A 20,797-nucleotide genomic window follows, 5' to 3' on the forward strand; every position below is an offset into this window, starting at 1 on the left:
AACAACAACACTTGAATACAATGTTTTCTTTAGATGAGAACATTCTTTAATACATTAAGTAGTTTAGGATAGAACTTCGGATCACCCCTGACATCTTGTTACTGACTGTTGAGTTCAGGGTTTGGCCACAAATGACTCTGACACTCCAGTGAACTGTTGAGTTATTTACTTAAGTTCAGGTACATCAAATACAGTTCTTGGAGTCAGGTAGGTAAAAGAGGACATAGGACACCCACCGGCATCCTCTCTCAGGGCTTACATCCTTGCAACTAACAAACCTGGAACTCACTCATAGATAAACATTCTAAGCCCTGCATTCCATCTCAAGATTCTAGTCACTTGCACCAGATGAATGCAAAGTTAATCACAACACATCTTTCCCCTATAGGGACAACAACAAGAACAGTAAAGTATCGGTGGCAAGATCAATATTTCATCAAAAGATTTGTCCAGTAAAGTCCCACCTGAAAAACAAAACATTATTCAAAGCATTTCATATATAACCACAACCAACTCCAAAAGGTTTAGACCCTGTCACCACTTCAAAATCTATTAACATTAACATCAATGTCCATCTGTGGATTAAAATTAAAAGTCCACCTGTGGAGAGAACATATTAATATGCCTACATAGAACAGCTAATGATGAACACTGTTATCAACTTAATAACTCTAATGAAGATTTAATAAACACTCAAAACCTTAATATCTTATTTCACTCAGACATCATCGCATACATGTCTACCAACATATGCCAAAACAATGGCACCAAAGTCTAGGAACAACATTTCCCTTTTTATACAGACAGTGTAATGGACAGTAGTCAGCTCAATGGTTCACCACAACCATTGCACCTTTTCACACATGCAACACATGTAATGGACAGTAGTCCGCTCAACGGTTCACCTCAACCATTGCACCTTTTTACACATGCAACACATGTAATGGACAGTAGTCCGCTCAACGGTTCACCTCAACCATTGCACCTTTTTACACATGCAACACATGTAATGGACAGTAGTCCGCTCAACGGTTCACCTCAACCATTGCACCTTTTTACACATGCAACACATGTAATGGACAGTTGTCCGCTCAACGGTTCACCTCAACCATTGCACCTTTTCACACATGCAACACATGTAATGGACAGTAGTCCGCTCAACGGTTCACCTCAAGCATTGCACCTTTTCACACATGCAACACATGTAATGGACAGTAGTCCGCCTGTGGAGAGAAATATGTTAAACTACATAACTCAATTAAAGAGAGAGACATGTACCTACAACATCACTCTAATAAACTAATATATATCAGCTCTAGTATCTCAACTCTAATCGCCAGCACCTCTGCATTCTCTCCTACTTCACCATTGCATAGAGAGTAACGGAGGGACACAGAGGTCCCATCCCCAACAAACTTCATAACTGAGTCAGGCCTCCCGCTGCAGCACTCATGCCGAACTCCAGGACTCCACTCAAGCCAACCGCAGCAACCTTCGGTTCCAGTCAAAGGTAAGCGCTGACATCGGATAACTTTGTCAGTGATCTCAGCTGCCTTCACTATGACCAATAGCTTGTAGCCTTGGCGCAACAGATGTTTGCACAGTCCATGGGCCCCAGGCCCCTCCTAGATACATTAACAACTTCCAACTCTTCTGAATGTTTGTACAGTCTCAATTCTCTTAAATGCTTTATGAGAGACTGCCACCTTGAACTTCACCATGCCAATGAATGAATGAACCTTGCTGCTCCAATGAACTTCACAGCTCCTTCTAATAACCATAAGTCTCACAGAGCCCACTGCACTTTACAGCCGACCGTTGTACCTTTCAACACTAGAACTTCTTGTCCCCACTGCCCTTTGCAGCACACCCTTGTCACTGAAGTGCCTCTTCACTCCCTATGCAGTGCCTCTTCACTGCCCCGTGCAGCCTTCACTGCCCTTGCAGCGCCTCACCTCTTCACTGCACCATGCAGCACTTCACAGCCTCTGCAGCGACCACTCACTGCCTCTTGCAGCGCCTCTTGACTGCCTCTTGCAGCACCTCTTAACTGCATCTTGTAGTGCCTCACTGCCCTTGCAGAATCTCTTCACTGCCTCATGTAGCATCTCTTCACTGCCTCACGCAGCACCTCTTCACTGCCCCTGCAGTGCGTCTTCACTGCCTGTTGCAGCACCTCACTGCCTTTGCAGCACTTCTTCATGCAGCGCCTCACTGCCTCTGTAGCATCTCACTGCCCCTAGCAGCGCTTCACTGTCTCTGCAGTGCCTCTTCAAAGCCTGTTGCAGCGCCTAACTGCCCTCGAAGCACCTCTTCATGCAGCGCCTCACTGCCTCTGCAACATCTCATTGCCCATTGTAGCGCCTCATTGCCCTGGCAGAACCTCTCCACTGCCTCATGCAGCACCTTTACATCCATAGCTGCTCTGTTATTCCAGTGCCTTCGTAGCGCCTCTGTCTGGGCCTTTCTTGCCCCCTCTGCCTCTGTAGCACCTCTGTCTGGACCTCAATTGCCCTCACTGCACTTGCAGTGCCTCACAGCCATCCAGCGCTATTACCTGAGAGAGGATCACTTCTCAGAGGGGGGGAGGGGGGCGGTGGGTGTTTCCCTTTGGTGCTGTCCCCCCAGCACAGCCAGATCCCATCCTCGTCGCCAGTGTTGAGTTCAGGGTTTGGCCACAAATGACTCTGACACTCCAGTGAACTGTTGAGTTATTTACTTAAGTTCAGGTACATCAAATACAGTTCTTGGAGTCAGGTAGGTAAAAGAGGACATAGGACACCCACCGGCATCCTCTCTCAGGGCTTACATCCTTGCAACTAACAAACCTGGAACTCACTCATAGATAAACATTCTAAGCCCTGCATTCCATCTCAAGATTCTAGTCACTTGCACCAGATGAATGCAAAGTTAATCACAACACTGACATCATAAACACTACCCCTTGTAGGGACTGTTCATCAAAATGATTTTAATATGTGATGTCATCAATGCCATTTGTGATGTCATCCTTCATGTACTGGGCGGTTGTCTTAGCAGAGCCTGGTGGTGGCACGAGTTTTGGTTGCTTAGCTTACATAACTGGCAATTTTATGGGGTTTTTCAGTTTTACTTATAAACATAACGTCCCTTTAACAAAGTTTTTTTTTAATATGCTCAACTCATAGAAATTGCACTTTTTCGGCAGCTTATAGCTTTGCCGGTCCGCCCTCCCCCAGAACAATCCTCACCAAACTTTGCAAACAAAGTATATCGCCCGCTCAGAATAACTTTGCAAGGTTTGATGTGGGTTTGTCCAGGGGAGGCACAGTTATAGGGGGTCCCAAAATGGTGTGGGACAGTGCAAGGGAGGGAGGAGCGACAGTGCAAAGGAGAAGGAGTGAAAGTGCAAGAGGGGAAGGATCGACAGTGCAAGGGGGTCACACAACAGGACAAGAAGGGAGGCATGTCAACACAAGGGGGAAGGAGCAACAGTACAAGGGGAAGGAGGGACAGCGCAAGGGGAAGGAGGGACATTGTAAAGGGTAGGAGGGGCAGTGCAAGGGAGGGACGAGTGAAAGTGTAGGGGGGAAGGAGCGACAGTGCAACGGGGAGTTGCAACAGCGCAAGGAGGGATGCGTGACCGCACAAGGGGTAGAGAGGGACAGCACAAGGGGGAAGGAGGGACAGCACAAGAGGAGGAAGGAGGGACAACATAGGGGCATGAGAGGAAGTGCAAGGGGGAGGAGGGACAGCACAAGGGGGAGGAGTAACAGTGCAAAGGGGTGGGGCACAGCATAAGGGAGGGAGGAGGGACAGCAGAAGGGATGGGGAGGAGGAGTAGCACAAGGAAAGGAGGAAGGATAATGCAAGGGAGGGAGAGGGATAGTGCAACAGGGTAAAGGAGCACTAACGCAAGGTGGGAAGGAGTGACAGTACAAAGGGGAAGGAGCAACAGCACAAGTGGGAAAGAGCAACCGCACCGGGGGAAGGAGAGACAGCACATGGGCATGGGGGAGAGGAGGGAGAGCACAAGGGGGAGGAAGGACAGAGGAAGGAGGGGCAGAGCAAGGGGGAGAAGTGACAGTGCAAAGGGGATGTGTGACAGCCCAAAGGGGACGAGCAACAGCACAAGAGGGGAGCAACAGCACCAGGGGGAGGATCAACAGTGCAAGGGGAAAATGAGGGACAGTGCATGGGCCAAAGGAGGGACAGTGCAAAAGAGGAACGAAGGGCAGCAAAAGGAGTGAGGGAGGGACAGCACAGGGAGTGGGGTTGGGACAGAGCAAGGGGAAGAAGAGAAAGCGCAAGTTGGGAAAGAACGGAAAGCACAAGGGGGACAACAGAAGGGGGAGGAGAGCCAATGCAAGGGGGTGAGTTGGGTCAGTGCAAGGGAGGGAGGAGTGACAGAGCAAGGAACAGAGGAGGGACAGCACAGGGTAACGATGAGTTACAGCACACGGGAAGGAAGAGGGACAGCACAATGTGAAAGGAGCAATAGTGCAAGTTGGGAAGGAGCGTCACAGCAAGGGGTGAAGGAGAGACAGCGTGAGAAGGATCAAAAACATAAGGGGGAAGAAGTGACAGCACCAGTGGGGAGGAGCAACAGCACCAGTGGGAATGAGTGACAGCACAAGGGTGAAAGAGGCACAGTGCAATGGGGAAAGTAGCAACTGCACAAGTGGGGCATGGCATCTGTTGGTTGTATGTATAATTGCAGCCTTTGGTTGTAGTTGTTCCATATTGTATTTTTGATTTCAGTGTAATTTCTTAAAGAGTGCCTGTATCAGTGGTACTGCACCTATCCAATGAGTGACAACATACAGATGTCCTCATAAGAATGTATTATGAGGACATCTGTGTGTTGTCCATTGTACTGCTCCTCTCGAATAAATTAAAAAAAAAATAAACCAGAGCGAGGGAAACATAAAATAGAAATAGAAGGACGTTGTGGGCAGGAGAACATATTTGTCAGTTGTACTGCACCTCTCCAAAGAATTACAACTTGCAGATGTCCTCACAACGTATTTTATTGAAAAGGTGCACTAGCACTGACAACATACAGATGTCCTCATAAGAAATCACATTTAGATTTCAGAAGTGAAGTACCACTAACAGCATACAAATGTCCTCATAAGACTTCTTACGAGGACACCTGTATGTTGTCAGTGGTACTGCGCCTCTCCAAAATATAATCGCTTGTTTGGAAACAGTATCCAGAAAGGGAAATCTACATGTAGCACATTGGGGCAAGGAAAGTAGCCCAAATATAGTCAAACTCCCCCTTGCTGCAAAAAGAAAGGTTGCTATGCCATGCCAGCTTTGAAAGTGACACAGTCACATGACATGGTACAGAACCTCTGATTGGGAGAAAATGTGTTAAACAAGCCACTGTTGGATTGCATCAGCGTAATGGAATAAGAAATAACATTTAGTGGTTTGGGCGACTGTGCCATGGGCTTTCCAGTTGTCATGACAACCACAAAGTCATCTCTCTTGCACCACTTTACACTCTCCCTTCTATGTAGCAATGATGTTGGTTATAGTTTTGTGGCTGCACAAAATGCCCAAACTAGAATGTGCCAAAACCAAAAATGTTACTGTAGAAAGAGGAAAGAAGGGAAATGCAATTTAAAATCATTGTTGAATTCATCAACTGCTTTAAAAAAACAACAGTGAAATAATCAAGTTTATTGATTCAGAAAAAGGGACAGATAGTCCATAATTTATGAGAAAAAATAAACTAGATAAGGTTATAAATGTTCAATGAACCCATTGTGCCAAAAAGACATCAGTAGAGAGATTACACAAGGTATAATATTTGTCTTGGAAGTCAATCGAGGTGAGCACTTAACAGAGACACTTAAACCAATTTGTTGTGCTGGTGGTGACAGTGGGGTTAGTAGCAGTATAACACAAACTTAAAGTCTTATAGGTCAGAAATAAATGGAACAAACACCAAGCAACGCACCACAATCTTACTTGCCTGGAGGTTGAGCTCAGTCCTGCAGGAACGTCATGATAAGGGGAGTTGCATATTGTAAGCGGCAGCTGCTGTCACATACAGGGGAGTGTGCTATGATTTATTGTTGCAAGGACACTTGACCTTAGATTGCTCCCACAGTTGATTAGATTATCACAAAATGGCAGTTATGAACTGGTGTGGTTCGCAGATTTAAATTGTTAGAATGTAAGTGCTGCACTGCAAAAAAATTATAAATTAATGCATCGAATAAGGTGTGGTACTGATGTCACTACGATTGTTCAAATTAAACATGTGAGTGAACCATTCCTTTAATGGGACGCAGTTTTAAAGGTAATAAGGGAGGTAAGGAAGGTAGTCATAGAGGTGAGTGCCCAAAAAATATTTGCTGTTTCAGAGATGGAGGATTAGCACTGTTACAGAATAAAGTGATTTTGATATCATATGTTATATATGTACAACTCTCTCAGCATTTCTATGTATTGGGAACTAAGCATGTGCACAGCCAACCTTATCCTGGACCTCTCTTGGACTACCATAGAATGACTGTTGTTGCAGCCCTTTCATTTGTACACCCACAATGTGTTTCTTTTATTGAATAGCTGCTTGTGCAAAAGAAACACAGCCCCTCCAAGATATCTTTATTTCCTCTAGTGGCGCAGTTGTCATCAACGGCTGGGTTGGCTTTAACAAATGCACACCTGACTGTGTGACTCTCAACAAAATAGAAAGACACAGAAACATAGAGCGAGACTAAGAGTCAGAGACAAGGCAGACAGAGAAAGAGATTGCAGGAGAGAGTATGTTAGATCCTCATATGATATGAGACAAGGCAGACAGAGACAGACAGACAAAGAGATTAAGGGAGAGGGTATGTTAGTTCCTTGTCTGATATGCTGTGTACAGTTAGTACTAAATGAGTTGTCAGCTTGATTTCAGCTCGTCAGTGAGTGCATAACTGGTAAGGTGACTCAGGAACAGTCATGGAAAATATCATTCAAGCAAGTGATGTTCCTAGAAAGATGTAGAGGGAAGAATAGTGGCTAGAGCGCAATCAAGGCCCATTACTAGTCCCCACTTTTTTCAAAATCTGTAAGTTTCGTGATCGGATATCAATTAATACTAAATTGGAAAGCAAAAGTAAAAGATTTGGATTACGCTACCAGACTCACTCAGAATTTAAACAGTTGAGTGTTGCTGTGGAGGGTTTAGTATCTCTAAAGTAGATGTAAATTATTAAATAATTCATTCATTAATTAAAAACAAAATGTATTATTTAAAAAGTACTAAACTTAAACATGTCTTTCGCTCTATCGTGTACGTTTGTTCACTCTGTTTGCTACTTTGCACATCAATCATTCTGAATTCTGCATTTGAATACAATGCTCTTTTATTCAGCATTCATATTAACTGTTATTACTCTAATGGCCCAATTAAATTCGGAGGTGCACGTTGAGATGCAGATAACGCACATGTAGTTACGCGTAGTTCTGAAAGGAGCAGAGCTTAAAAACATCAACACTTAACTGCAGGCGGTTTTAAATATTTTGAGAAGTGAACGACAGTCTTGAAAAGTGCAAATCGGTCACGTATGTTAATTGGGTCTACTGCATAATGCAACAAATCATTAAACAAGCATTGGCGAAACCAACATTTGTGAAGGTTATGGAATAGCTTTTGATCAGACCATGCCATAATGGTAATGGCTTGCCATAAAATGTCAACACTCTGAAAACTGGGTGCATATGATGTCAGTGCCTTGTAAACACGTATACACAAGCCAGAACTGTTAGCTTTGCCTATGCTTGTCTTAACAAGACTTTAGACCTCACTCCTCCTAAACCTAAGACTATTAACACCACTCTCGCAGCTAATGACCTAGCCGAATCCTCTGCTGCAAACATTTCCCAAATTAGACTCTCTCCTGACCTTCCTCACACTCTCTCCTCTTACATTCTATACTCCAACTCTACCATCATCCCCTGATTTTATCTCACGCTTTAGTCACACAAAAACAGAAGAAAAGTAGGTTATGGAGGTGGTACACAAGTTGAAACCAACATCATGTAAGGAGGATATTTTCCCTGCTTCCATGTTTGAGGATTTCTCTAAGACCCTTGTACTGTTGGTAACTGGATATGTTAATCGTTCTGTCCAGGAAGCTCATGTCCCAGGCAATATCAAAGAGACATGGATTACACCATTGTTGAAAAAAGAAAATCTCGACCCAATGCATGTGGGCAATTATAGGCCTAACACAAACGTTCCGTTTGTGCTAAAAATATTGGATAAAATTGCATATAACCAATATCAAACTTCTATAGAGCCACACGACATTCTTGCCTCGGAACAGTCTGGCTTTCGCCCCAACCATGGGACAGAGACTACTCTCTTGGATTTAAAATCCATAATTGCAAGTATTATTGAGAATGGCACTGTGGCATTACTTTTACTACTAGATCTCTCTGCCGCTTTCGACTTAGTCGATCATTTCCTTCTGGCGGACAGACTGATCAAAGTTGCAAGTCTACACCTGCTGCTGCTTCTTGGTCCAAGTCCTTTCTTGGACCAAGAACTGTGAATGTGGTTATAGAGAATGCTCAATCACGCAGAACGTCTCACATTTGCGAAGTCCCACAGAGTTCTTGTTTATTGCTGTTGCTTTTTAATATATATATTCTAGACCACAATGTGATCTCCTTGACTCCTTGGGGGTACAGTTCACAAATGATGCGGATAACAGCCAGATTGTGCTGAAGCCCTCTGGTTCTTATGCAAAGGACTCTGAAAGAACCAATTAAGTATTTCTAGTCATGCAATCATGGGTGGTCATGAATTCATTAGCCATGAACAATTCAAAAACAGAGCTGCTTATTCCACGGACTTAACACAAATTAAAACAAATTAAACCTGCAATATAAAAACGTTATGATTGCTGGTAATGTAATTGAAGTCTCCGATTTTGTCAAAACATTGGGAGTTTTTTTTTACTCCCATATTTCTTTTAAGAAGCATGTCACTTACCTTGAATCTTCTTGCGCATACTTTGTCCACCTTTTGTGGCAGATCTGCCCTTATCTTTCTGAGGCAAATCGAGCTAGGATCGCCACAGCTATTATAAACACAAAGCTGGATTATTGCAACAGCTTATTAGTAGGGATTTCCCAGGCTAACATGGGAAAGTTGCAAGTCACACAAAATGGCACAGTACGGGCAGTTTGTTGTGTGAAGCGCCAATCTCAAGAATCTGAGGCCCGGAGGAAACTGCATTTTCTCCCAGTTGAGCAAAGGATTCAGTTTAAGGGCCTGGTTATGGACTTTAAGTGTCTCCGGGATGAAGCGCCTCCATATTTCTCTTCCAGAGTACAAAGGATTCGTTTCAGACGCACTTTACGTTCCAATAACACTGTTAGACTTCATCAACCGCAAGTCACCCTCAAAAGAATTGGTGCTGCCAATTTTGACGTGTGTCTCAACCGCTCCATTCAAAAACATATAAAGACATTTCTCTTTGATAAAGAACTATGCTAAATCTTTTTGCCACCTCGTCTTTCAATCCACTTTTTGTCTGACCCATCTCTCTTTTCCGTTCTCTGTCTTGTGAGCACCCTGAGGCCTGTGGGTGAGTGGCGCCATATACATTTTCTTTAGATAGATAGATATATAGGGCCTCATTACACGTTAGGCGGTAAACCATGGTGCTATTAGCACCATGGTTGCCGCCGGTACCATACCGATACCACCATGGAGGAAAGGGGAATTACCACCCCATTCCAAGGTTGGCGGGGCGGTAATTCCCCCTTTCTCCATGGCCCTTCCCCATTCACATTTTTGCCCCAATGGGCATAATGGGAATGGGGAAGGAGCTAATTACGGTACCTCAAATTGCGGTACCGTAATTAGCACCAAGGTCCCTTTGCGGGTTCCAACTTTAACGGCTGGTCTACACCAGCCGTTAAAGTCAGGTCCCGCAAAGGGACCTCGTAGTAAGGCGGAAAGGGTTAACGGTCACCGGTACCCTTACCGGTGACCGTTAACCCTTACTGCCTTCTGTGTAATGAGGCCCATAGTCCTATCGCTACTGATGAAGGATAACCCCTCTTGTTAGAGAGAGAGAAGACCAAGGCTGCAAGCCTGTGGTGACAGCAACACGCCCTACATCTAAGCCTATGTCTAACTAATAGTTAGATCATATTTCAAAAACATTAATAATCGTATCATTGCTGCACATAATAAACATTAATTTGCACAAATACAATAAGCAAGAAAGAGATGATCCATTTAATAATTAGATAATAGTGTCAGATGCCCAATGCCAAATCATTTTCGATCGACAAGTCCTTTATCAGGGCGAAAACTGTGGTTAATATCAACACAAAGTAGGCTGTCATGATGCCTACCCCCGGGGAACCAGACCAAGTCCAGCAACCCCGGAAGCAGGCATCAAGTTATCCCAAGCAAGCCCAACAACCCCTTCTAGGGACTATTTGGGTGCAGTCCTGGCGCCTATGGCACCAGGCTCACATGAAAACTTACCTGATGCAGACCATGCTGCAAACTTACCTGATGCAGACCATGCTGCAAGAGCTCCGAGCCAAAAAAGGCTTGGAAGGGACTACTTTACTTAGGGACTATTTTTTTACTCGGGTGGGGCTGGGGAGGAATACTTACCTGGGACTACTTTGGAGGCTATTTAAACCACGCCCGAAGAGCAGCACACGCTTCGCGTTATTCTGCATCCAGCAGCGTAACGCTCACTGTGCCTGCAAGTCTGCATCCAGTCTTCTGCCACGCCCGCCTCAAGTTTGGAGCTCCTAGAAAAAAGGAGAAAGTAGGAGAAAAGGTTAGAACAAGAGCAATACCTTTGATCCTTACCTGAATTCCCGATCCATTGCGCCTTCGAGCTGGAAGAAAGAAGCTATTTTATGCGTGTCGCCTCGCCTGCTGTAGCGCCCGGCTGAACTCACCGGCCTTCGCAGCATATTCACATTCCACCGCATCCTCCTGCATGTTCCCGCCGCACTCCGGCACCTAAGGAGAAGACAAGAACAGCAAGGTGAGCCAAGGGAATACACAGAGGAATATTAGTTACCCCCCCATAGACTTACCTGATTTTACCACCGGCGATACTATTCCTCTTCACGGGTCGGCACAGCTTCCACTGCATCTTCGCCGAACCCCGGCCCCTAAGGGGAAACAAAAAGACAGCAAGGTGAAACAAAGGGACTAACAAGGGGAACCCTCCTCACCACAATAGACTTACCTGATTTTACCGCTGGAGGCATTATTCCCTGAGACTTCATACTTTCTCTCAGCGCCTGAATAAGGGAGAAAGCAACAGGTTACAAATTGACATTATTTTATCGAACTGTGTTGGATAATACAAATCCTTACCAGAATATTACCAGTTGCCACGAGGAACTCTACTAGGGTCAAGCGCAAACCTGCAAGGAATCGGACAAGAGTGAAAGTCAGGCTTTTGAACTCTTACGAACTACATTCTTACGGCGTCTTGCCGGGAATCTCGGAGTCAATATTGTTCTGGAACTCAGCAATTCCTTTGAGCCAGTGAAGCAACCGGTTATCTACGCGCCCCTGCACTCAATGCAGGATGGAGAGCTCATCTTTTCAAACCATCAGGTGAGACTATAAGAGGGGACATCAAAGGTAATCAGTGGGGAGAACAGCGGGGGTGGGGGGATTTACGCTCAACTCCATGGGTGGTTAATTCCCTTTCTCCATTTGCAGAAGAATATTCCTACGGGCCAAGCAAACGAAGTTAGGTGGACCAGTCCAGTCCGTCATCTCGGCCCTACGCATCACATTGGTGAAGACCACATCTGTCCAGTTCAGATCGACGCCTCTGTCAGAGCCAGGTGAGCGTAACAGAACGCAAAGCCTGCCTACAAATTCCCACCCGGGCGTTATGGATACCTCAGAAACTGACCAATTGGGCCAATTACTAGGGGAACTGAGGGCTGAAGTGCATACCGCCTGCCAAGAAACCAATGCTCTTGGGAGAGAAATGATTTTGTCAAAGGAGCGTACTGATGACCTTGCTAGGCAACTATTGCAAAACCAGGCTGGACAAGCACCCCTACCTGGTTCCGGGGGAAATCCAGCTCCTGTGCAAATAAACCTACCAGGAAATATTCCATTAGCTCCACCCGAACGCTTTGCCGGAGATCCCAAATGATTTGCAGTGTTTATGAACCAATGCCGCTTGCACTTTTTATGCAGACCTGGAGCCTTCCCAAACGATCAAGTCAAGGTAGCCTTTGTATTGTCATATCTCAGCGGCAGTGCAGCTGATTGGTCGATTCCACTTGTTACTCAGGATGACCCAATTCTTCGGGATTTTCAGGGCTTTCAAACAAGCATGGAAAGACTATTTGCCCGGGACTCCCAAGGACAGGCCCTGGATAACTAACTTTTGTCCCTACGACAGGGTCACCAGGACCTTCTATCCTACATCACGACCTTCAATAGGTTGATAGTGGAAACTGGATGGCCTGAGGTAAAAAGAATCACGTTATTTCATCGAGGGCTTCGAGGAGAACTCAAGGATGTCTTGGCTCAAGTCGTGAACCCACCTCAAGACTGCGCCGAATATATAGACTTAGTGGTCCAGTTAGATAACAGACTTCAGAACAGAAAGGATGATCGAGCCAAGTTTGAGAATCGGGTGTTGGTCAAAACCCACGCTAACCCCAAAGGAGCAGATGCTTCAGAACCCATGCAAATTGGAGGGGTTAAAGGACCCTTAAGCCAGAAGGAAAGAGAAAGGAGACGGCAAATGCAATTGTGTAACTTCTGGGCATTTTCTATGGGATTGCCCTGTAAAACCACCCAAGAAGGTGGTAGGAGCTGCTGATAAAAGCCATATGGAGTCAGACTCGGGAAACGACCACGCCCGACAAGCGTAGCGGTCCGCTTGCTGAGCTTGAAGAAGGATACTCAGACCTTGCATTTCATGATATCAATGGTCCTCGTAGATCCAGGGCAGCCATCGCGTATGCACGCAGTAAAGGCATACATTGATACCGGGGCCATAGGAAACTATGTGGACTACAAATTGGCTTCCAGGATGAATCTACCTCTCTGCTGAAAAACCACCTCAGATGTCATCACCACAGTCGATGGAACTGAAATTGCCTCTGGGCCTGTAACTCATTCCACCGCAGAGATGACACTATTGGGTCAGGATGGGCATCTAGAGACTATTGTGTTTGATCTAATCAAAGCCCCACAGTTCCAAATAATACTGGGGATACCTTGGTTGGAAACACATAATCCTTGTATTGATTGGCGAGAGAAGAGAATAACCTTCCCGGATTGTGCACAAACCTGTTACCCAAAGAAAAATCTGAACGCAGGCCTGGCTACAGTAACCACAGCAGTCATGCAACTACCTCCTGAATACCAAGAATTCCAGGATGTCTTCCAAAAAGAACAGGCAAACACCTTACCTCCTCACAGATAGTACGATTGTCAAATCGATCTTATACCCGGTGCACAACCCCTTTGTAGCAGGATCTATTCCCTTACGGAATCAGAGAACCTTCACCTACGACAATACTTAGACCAGTACCTTGCCAATGACTTTATTCGCCCATCCAAGTCCCCTGCATCTTCAGCTTTGTTCTTCGTGCCCAAAAAGGAAGGTGACCTCAGAACGTGCATAGACTACCGCGCATTGAACCAGATAACTTAAGAACCGATACCCATTGCCTCTGATCCCTGAACTATTAGACCAAGTGAAGGACGCTTGCATATACACTAAATTAGATCTACGGGGGGCATACCATCTGGTACGTGTAAAAGAGGGCGACGAATGGAAGACTGCTTTCCGCACTAAGTATGGGTTATTCGAATACCAGGCGATGCCTTTCAGGTTGTGCAATGCACCAGCAGCCTTCCAATACTTCATGAACGATGTCCTTCGTGAACTCATTGACGTTTGTGTTGTCGTATATATCGATGATATTCTAGTATACTCCTCTTCAGAATCTGACCATGTGAAGCACGTCCGAGCAGTCCTTGAGAAATTGCGCCAGCATGAACTATATGCAAAGCTGGAAAAATGCGTTTTTCATGCCACAGAAGTTGAATTCCTTGGGTTTATCCGGACCCAAAAGGGAGTCCGAATGGACTCACGAAAGGTGGACGAAATCCTTAAGTGGCCATCACCAAGTTCAGTTAAAGGAGTACAAAGCATGCTCGGCTTTGCCATTTTCTACCGCAGATTCATCCCAGATTTTTCACATGTTGTACATCCCATCACAGCACTCTTACGAAAAAATAAACGCTTTATGTGGACTGAAGAAGCTGAAAATGCCTTTCAAGAGCTGAAAGTGAAATTCACGTCTGCACCTGAATTAAAGCACCCGCACCCTGAACTTCCATACATAGTGGAAACTGATGCATCCAGTCTAGACATGGGAGCTGTCCTGTCTCAAAAGGAACCTGAAACTGGCCAGCTTCACCCAGTAGCATTTTGGTCCAGAAAGTTCTCGGCACCCGAGTTAAACTATGCGGTTACCGACAAGGAGTTATTAGCCATTAAATCCGCCTTCAAGGCTTGGCGGCACTAGCTTCTCGGTGCCAGGCATACCATCACTGTGATCATCGATCACCGGAATTTACAGTATTTAATGACAGCCAAGGCCCAATCGTCACGTCAACTCCGATGGGCATTGTTCTTTGCCGAGTTCGATTTCGTGATAACCTATCGACCAGGTTGTGAGAATGGTAAGGCAGACGCCTTATCCTGCTTAGGGATGGGAGAGGCAGAAGTGAACCCAGAACTAGTACCTATAATTTCCGAACAAAGGATTCTTGGCATGACTACTCTACAGACACTAGAGGACATTCAGGTAAAGATCCAGCAACTCTTTGATCCTACAGCCCTGCAGGACTGGGTAAAGAAAGGCCCGGACTACTCTGTCACCAATGATCTGCCTTATTACCAAGGGCGGCTGTTTCTGCCACACAAGGAACTACAAGAGCTAGTCATTTCCCGTTATCATGATACCCTAATAGAGGGGCACCCAGGTATTGCAAAAACCGAAGCTAAAATTAAAAGACAATTCTGGTGGCCCACCTGGCGTAAAGGATATTAAATCATTTGTGATGTCTTGTGGCATTTGCGCCCAAAACAAAAGTCAAAAGAAAAAAAACAGCTGGATTCTTACAACCTTTAGACATTCCGCCTACACCATGGCACACCTTATCGTTAGACTTTATTACTGATCTACCCCCATGCAATGGATTTAACACCATTCTAGTTATTGTGGATCTTTTTTCAAAGATGGCCCACTTTATTCCTTTAAAGGGATTACCTTCAGCTTCAATCCTGGCCAAGGAGTTCCTCGAAAACATTATTCGCATACACAGATTTCCGTCCGTATTGGTCTTTGACCGCGGCAGTCAATTCATTTCACATTTTTGGAAAAAATGCTGTCAATTGGCGAAATCGATGTGAGGTTTTCGCCCAGTCACCACCCCCAGACTGATGGTCAAGCGAAGAGGACCAACCAGACTCTCGAACCATACCTGCGTTGTATGTTACATCAGACAGAGTAATTGGAAAGACATTCTTTGGATCGCCGAATATGCATACAATAATTCAGTACACTCTGGAACTGGACAAAGCCCATTTTATACCTTATATGGGCACCATCCTCGAACCTCAGACATTGACTCACCCCAACACTTAGAAATGCCCGCAGTGAACCATCTGCACGCTACCATTACACAAGTCTTTAAGGAAGCAACTACACATTTAAAACAGGCGAAAGAAAAATACAAGAAAGATACTGATCGGCATAGAAGTGATACTCCACAATACCAGATAGGGGACCAAGTATGGTTAGCCACTAAACATATACCTCTAAAGGGAACACGGACCTTTAACCCCAGAAATTTGGGACCTTACTCTATTAAGGCCATTATCAACCCGGTGGCTGTCAAGTTGGACTTACCTGCTAATATGAGAATTCACCCCGTCTTTCATGTGTCACTTTTGAAGCCGGTGCAACCAGGGACAAGACTAACCATGCCACCAGACCCCATCCTTCTAGACAGAGAACCCAAATTTGAAGTTAAGAACATCCTGGACTCCAAGCTGATAAAGTCAAAACTTTTTTATTTAACCGACTGGAAAGGTTACAGACCACAGGAAAGGTCATGGGAACCTAGTAACCATGTTCATGCACCCCGATTGGTGAAAGAAATTCCACCGGAATTTCCCAGACAAACTGAAACCACAGGGAAGAACGACTTTAGGAGCGGCCTTGGGGGGGTGCAGTCATGATGCCTACCCCTGGGGACCCAGACCAAGTCCAGCAACCCCGGAAGCAGGCATTAAGTTATCCCAAGCAAGCCCAACAACCCCTGCTAGGGGCTATTTGGGTGCAGTCCTGGTGCCTATGGCACCAGGCTCACATGGAGAGTCAGTCCTGGTGCCATAGGCGCCAGGCTCATAGATTAAAACTTACCTGATGCAGACCATGCTGCAAACTTACCTGATGCAGACCATGCTGCAAGAGCTCCGAGCCAAAAAAGGCTTGGAAGGGACTACTTTATTTAGGGACTACTTTTTCACTCAGGTGGGGCTGGGGAGGAATATTTACCTGGGACTACTTTGGAGGCTATTTAAACCACGCCCAAAGAGCAGCACACGCTTTGCGTTATTCTGCATCCAGCAGCGTAACGCTCACCGTGCCTGCAAGTCTGCATCTAGTCTTCTGCCACGCCCGCCTCGAGTTTGGAGCTCCTAGAAAAAGGGAGAAAGAAGGAGAAAAGGTTAGAACAAGAGCAATACCTTTGATCCTTACCTGAATTCCCGATCCATCGCGCCTTCAAGCTGGAAGAAAGAATCTATTTTATGTGCGTTGCCTCGCCTGCTGTAGCGCCACGCTGAACTCACCGGCCTTTGCAGCATCTTCACATTCCACTGCATCCTCCTGCATGTTCCCGCTGCACTCCGGCACCTAAGGAGAAGACAAGAACAGCAAGGTGAGCCAAGGGAATACACAGAGGAATATTAGTTACCCCCCCATAGACTTACCTGATTTTACCACCGGGGGTACTATTCCTCTTCACGGGTCGGAGCAGCTTCCACTGCATCTTCACCGAACCCCAACTCCTAAGGGGAAACAAAAAGACAGCAAGGTGAAACAAAGGGACTAACAAGGGGAACTCTCCTCACCACAATAGACTTACCTGATTTTACCACTGGAGGCATTATTCCCCGAGACTTCATACTTTCTCTCAGCGCCTGAATAAGGGAGAAAGCAACAGGTTACAAATTGACATTATTTTATCGAACTGTGTTGGATAATACAAATCCTTACCAGAATATTACCAGTTGCCACGAGGAACTCTTCACTAGGGTCAAGCTGCAACCTGCAAGCAATAGGACAAGAGTGAAAGTCAGGCATTTGAACTCTTACGAACTACATTCTTACGGCATCTTGCCAGGAATCTCAGAGTCAATATTGTTCTGGAACTCACCAATTCCTTCGAGCCAGTGAAGCAACTGGTTATCTACGCGCCCCTGCACTCAATGCAGGATGGAGAGCTCATCTTTTCAAACCATTAGGTGAGACTATAAGAGGGGACATCAAATGTGATCAGTGGGGAGAACAGCGGGTGTGGGGGGATTTACACTGAACTCCACGGGTGGTTAATTCCCTTTCTCCATTTGCAGAAGAATATTCCTACGGGCCAAGCAAACGAAGTTAGGTGGGACAGTCAGTCCGTCATCTCGTCCCTAAGCGTCACATTGGTGGAGACCGCAGCTGTCCAGTTCAGATCGACGCCTCTGTGGGACCCAGGTGAGCGTAACATAGACATGCAATAATAGTAGGCCATAAATGTTGTGAAAAAAATCACAAAGGTCAAAATTTGAGAGGCATAATACGTATCCAAATAATAAGGAACAAAAGGCAGTCATATAGACAGTGCACATATCCATATTCAGATGGTAATGAAACACACCCAACAAATAATGTGAATGACAAACGAAAAAGTCATAAAGGTCCAAATTTGAGAGGCATAGTGCATATGCAAATAATAATAAGCAAAAAAGGTGGGCAAATAGAACACTCTAACTGTTGGTGTTCCACAATGCTGTCTTGTGCCCTTCCCCTTTACACTCTACTCGTAGGCCACTAATATCCTCCTTTCAAGTCTTTGAAGAACACGCCCAAATCATCTTCTCTTTTTGCAAACTCTCCTCTGATCTCTCTATCAAAATTTCAAACTGTCCCTCTGACATTAAATATTGGATGGCTTTGCACTCTCTGATGTTAAACTCAACCAAAACAGAGGTGCTCCCTTTCCCTGCCAAATGCTCTCTCATCTCTTCCCCTGCCTATCCAGTTTCCACCTGAGACGGTCCCTTACTCTTCTTCAGCTAGAAACCTTGGGTCACCTATGACCCATCTCACACCTTCTTTACAAAACTGCCATGGCCACTCACCTCCACCTCCTAAATATTAGGAGAATAAGGTACCTCCTTTCTTTCAACACCCCCAAGCAACTGTCAACCACATTTGTATTCTCTAAACTGAAATACTGTGCCAGCATCCTCCTTGGTTTTCCCAACTATGCTTTCTGTCCTCTCAACAAGATTAAAAGGACTCTCCTTGAACTCTCACTTCACACCATCTTCCACATACGGTCACCAGCCTGGATGGCTGACGATGTAAAACAGGGCCAGATTGAAGTGTCTTCTCCTGGTTCACAAATGTATCTGTGGAAAGGCACCACTGTATCTATCCTACTCTACAAGCCTTCATGTAATTTCTGCTCTGCCACTTTGACAACCCCTAACATTTTCCCATCCCCTATGCCCTGCCTCTGTCCCTCATTTTCTACTGCCTCAACTGTAGCACTTCCATCATGTTCGCATCCCTAACACAGGTGGCCATACCACCTACCTGCACTTAACAACGTCTAATGTTGGTTGCCCTTAATCTGTGTATGTCCACCCATGTATTGTCCCCAGTGAATGTTGACTTTACTCCCCCCCCACAACCTGGTCGGAATGTCACTCGAATTCACCCCACTGTAAGAAGCTACCTGCTTCCTGTCAAATCTGATTTCTTATCTATTGTACGCACTTTTGTGATCAAAAGAGCACTGTTCCTCCCTGTATATATAAATAAATAAATTCAATATAAATACATAGATAAATACAATAAAATAGTGTGAGGAGCAGATGCAAGAACACACATATTGCTTTTAATCAAGTGGCCGAAGGCACACTTGGTTAAGGCATACTGGTGTGTAAACAAGAAGTTCATTTACAGTGGCATATAAGCAATTAACTCTCAGACAACTGCTTAGAAAGACACTGGCAAGTCCTATTAAACACCAAGTTTGTTAACACTGCATGATAGAACCAACTCAAAGAGATCTCAGCAGGGTGTGTTTTTGGCATAGGAATTAGCATGGCCATAGTGGTCAATGGGTGGATAAATAACCAAGCAACATCCACAGTCTGTGTGTCACGCCACACAGCCCATCTCCCCTCTAGCTTTACTCCAATAATATAATGTCTGCTTCTAGGTGGCACTGAGCACCCGCTAACAGCCAAAACTAAAAAGGTGTGTGGAAAAACTCAAAGGAAATATAAACCCTATAAACCCTAACAAATATTAACATGAAAAGCCGAGCATTTCACAGCATTGCCAGGACCTACCATACAAGCACAACCACTTCTAGTACTGCCATCAAAAGTCCAATTACGAACACAATTACCAGGTATTGAAATGAAAACAACAGTTACTCATACCATTGCAAGGTATTGCCGTGCATGCCCAGCTATATGTATCACTAGCAAAAAGTACCCATACTCAGCACTGGTTCTGTAGAGAGACATGAGAGCACTCCCATCAATTGTTGAAAATCAATCATACTGTAGGTCACTCTTCCGAGTCGCTTATCCCTTGATGTGCTTTGCACACTGAAGTAAACTGAACTGAGAATGGGCACATGTGGCAGGCTGACATGCCCCGGAGCAGACATGGAGGGGAACAAGAGTTGGCGTGCTGCAGCATACTGGGACCTTCTGTGCAGTCTCCCAAACTGTCACCTCACTTGGCATGGTGCAGTGCCAATATTTCAGCAACACTGCATTGTAGGGCATTGGAACATGGTTTTCAAGGTCTCTTAGGGACTTTGAGTTTTGTTCCTTGCATCGAGACGCTTAAAATGAGCTTCGTCAGGTCCTTCCTTGACCACATTTATTTATTAATTTATTGCTCACTTGTTGGGTGCTTATACAGGAAGCAAATAGTGTTTCAAAGCATCCATTTTTGATCTCTCTACCTCCCAGAAGAAAAATAGAATCAGTTGGTCGTCTCATACCCTACCTGCCCTCGACCCCATGATGTCTCTTTCTAGCCATCATCTATATCCAGCTCTAAACATAGTCGATGAATCGTATGTAGCAGCACTTCAAATATTTCAAACAAAATCCAAAGTAGGTAAGACAAAAACTGCTACACATTTACATTCATACAATCCAGACCTTGTTAGAAGGAAGGCTAAGTTTAAAGCAGATTGTCAAGCAGCTAGATGTATTTCTGGCTGGTGGATCTAAAACTGACAGATTGAGATCTCTCAAATGACAATATCACAATTGGATAAAAGAAAAAAAATATCTAACTTATCAGAAAGATGCAGAATCCATGCTATATGCCCTCGCAATCCAAAAAATCTGCACTAATTTGGGGCTTATTGAATAGCACATTTGGATCTTTTCAAATGGGTATTCAAATCAATGCTGTTCCAGAAGAAATATGGAATGACTATTATCAAACT

General features: G+C 45.0%; 1 protein-coding gene across 4 annotated transcripts in view; it reads right to left on the minus strand.

The window, feature by feature from the left end:
• LOC138527909 (E3 SUMO-protein ligase KIAA1586-like) overlaps positions 1-20,797 on the minus strand; it is a 712,359-nt gene that overhangs the window by 689,495 nt on the left and 2,067 nt on the right. The window lies entirely within an intron of this gene.

The sequence above is a fragment of the Ambystoma mexicanum genome, chromosome 1q (assembly GCF_040938575.1).
Source record: "Ambystoma mexicanum isolate Mex_15411 chromosome 1q, UKY_AmexF1_1, whole genome shotgun sequence".
Lineage (NCBI taxonomy): Eukaryota > Metazoa > Chordata > Amphibia > Caudata > Ambystomatidae > Ambystoma > Ambystoma mexicanum.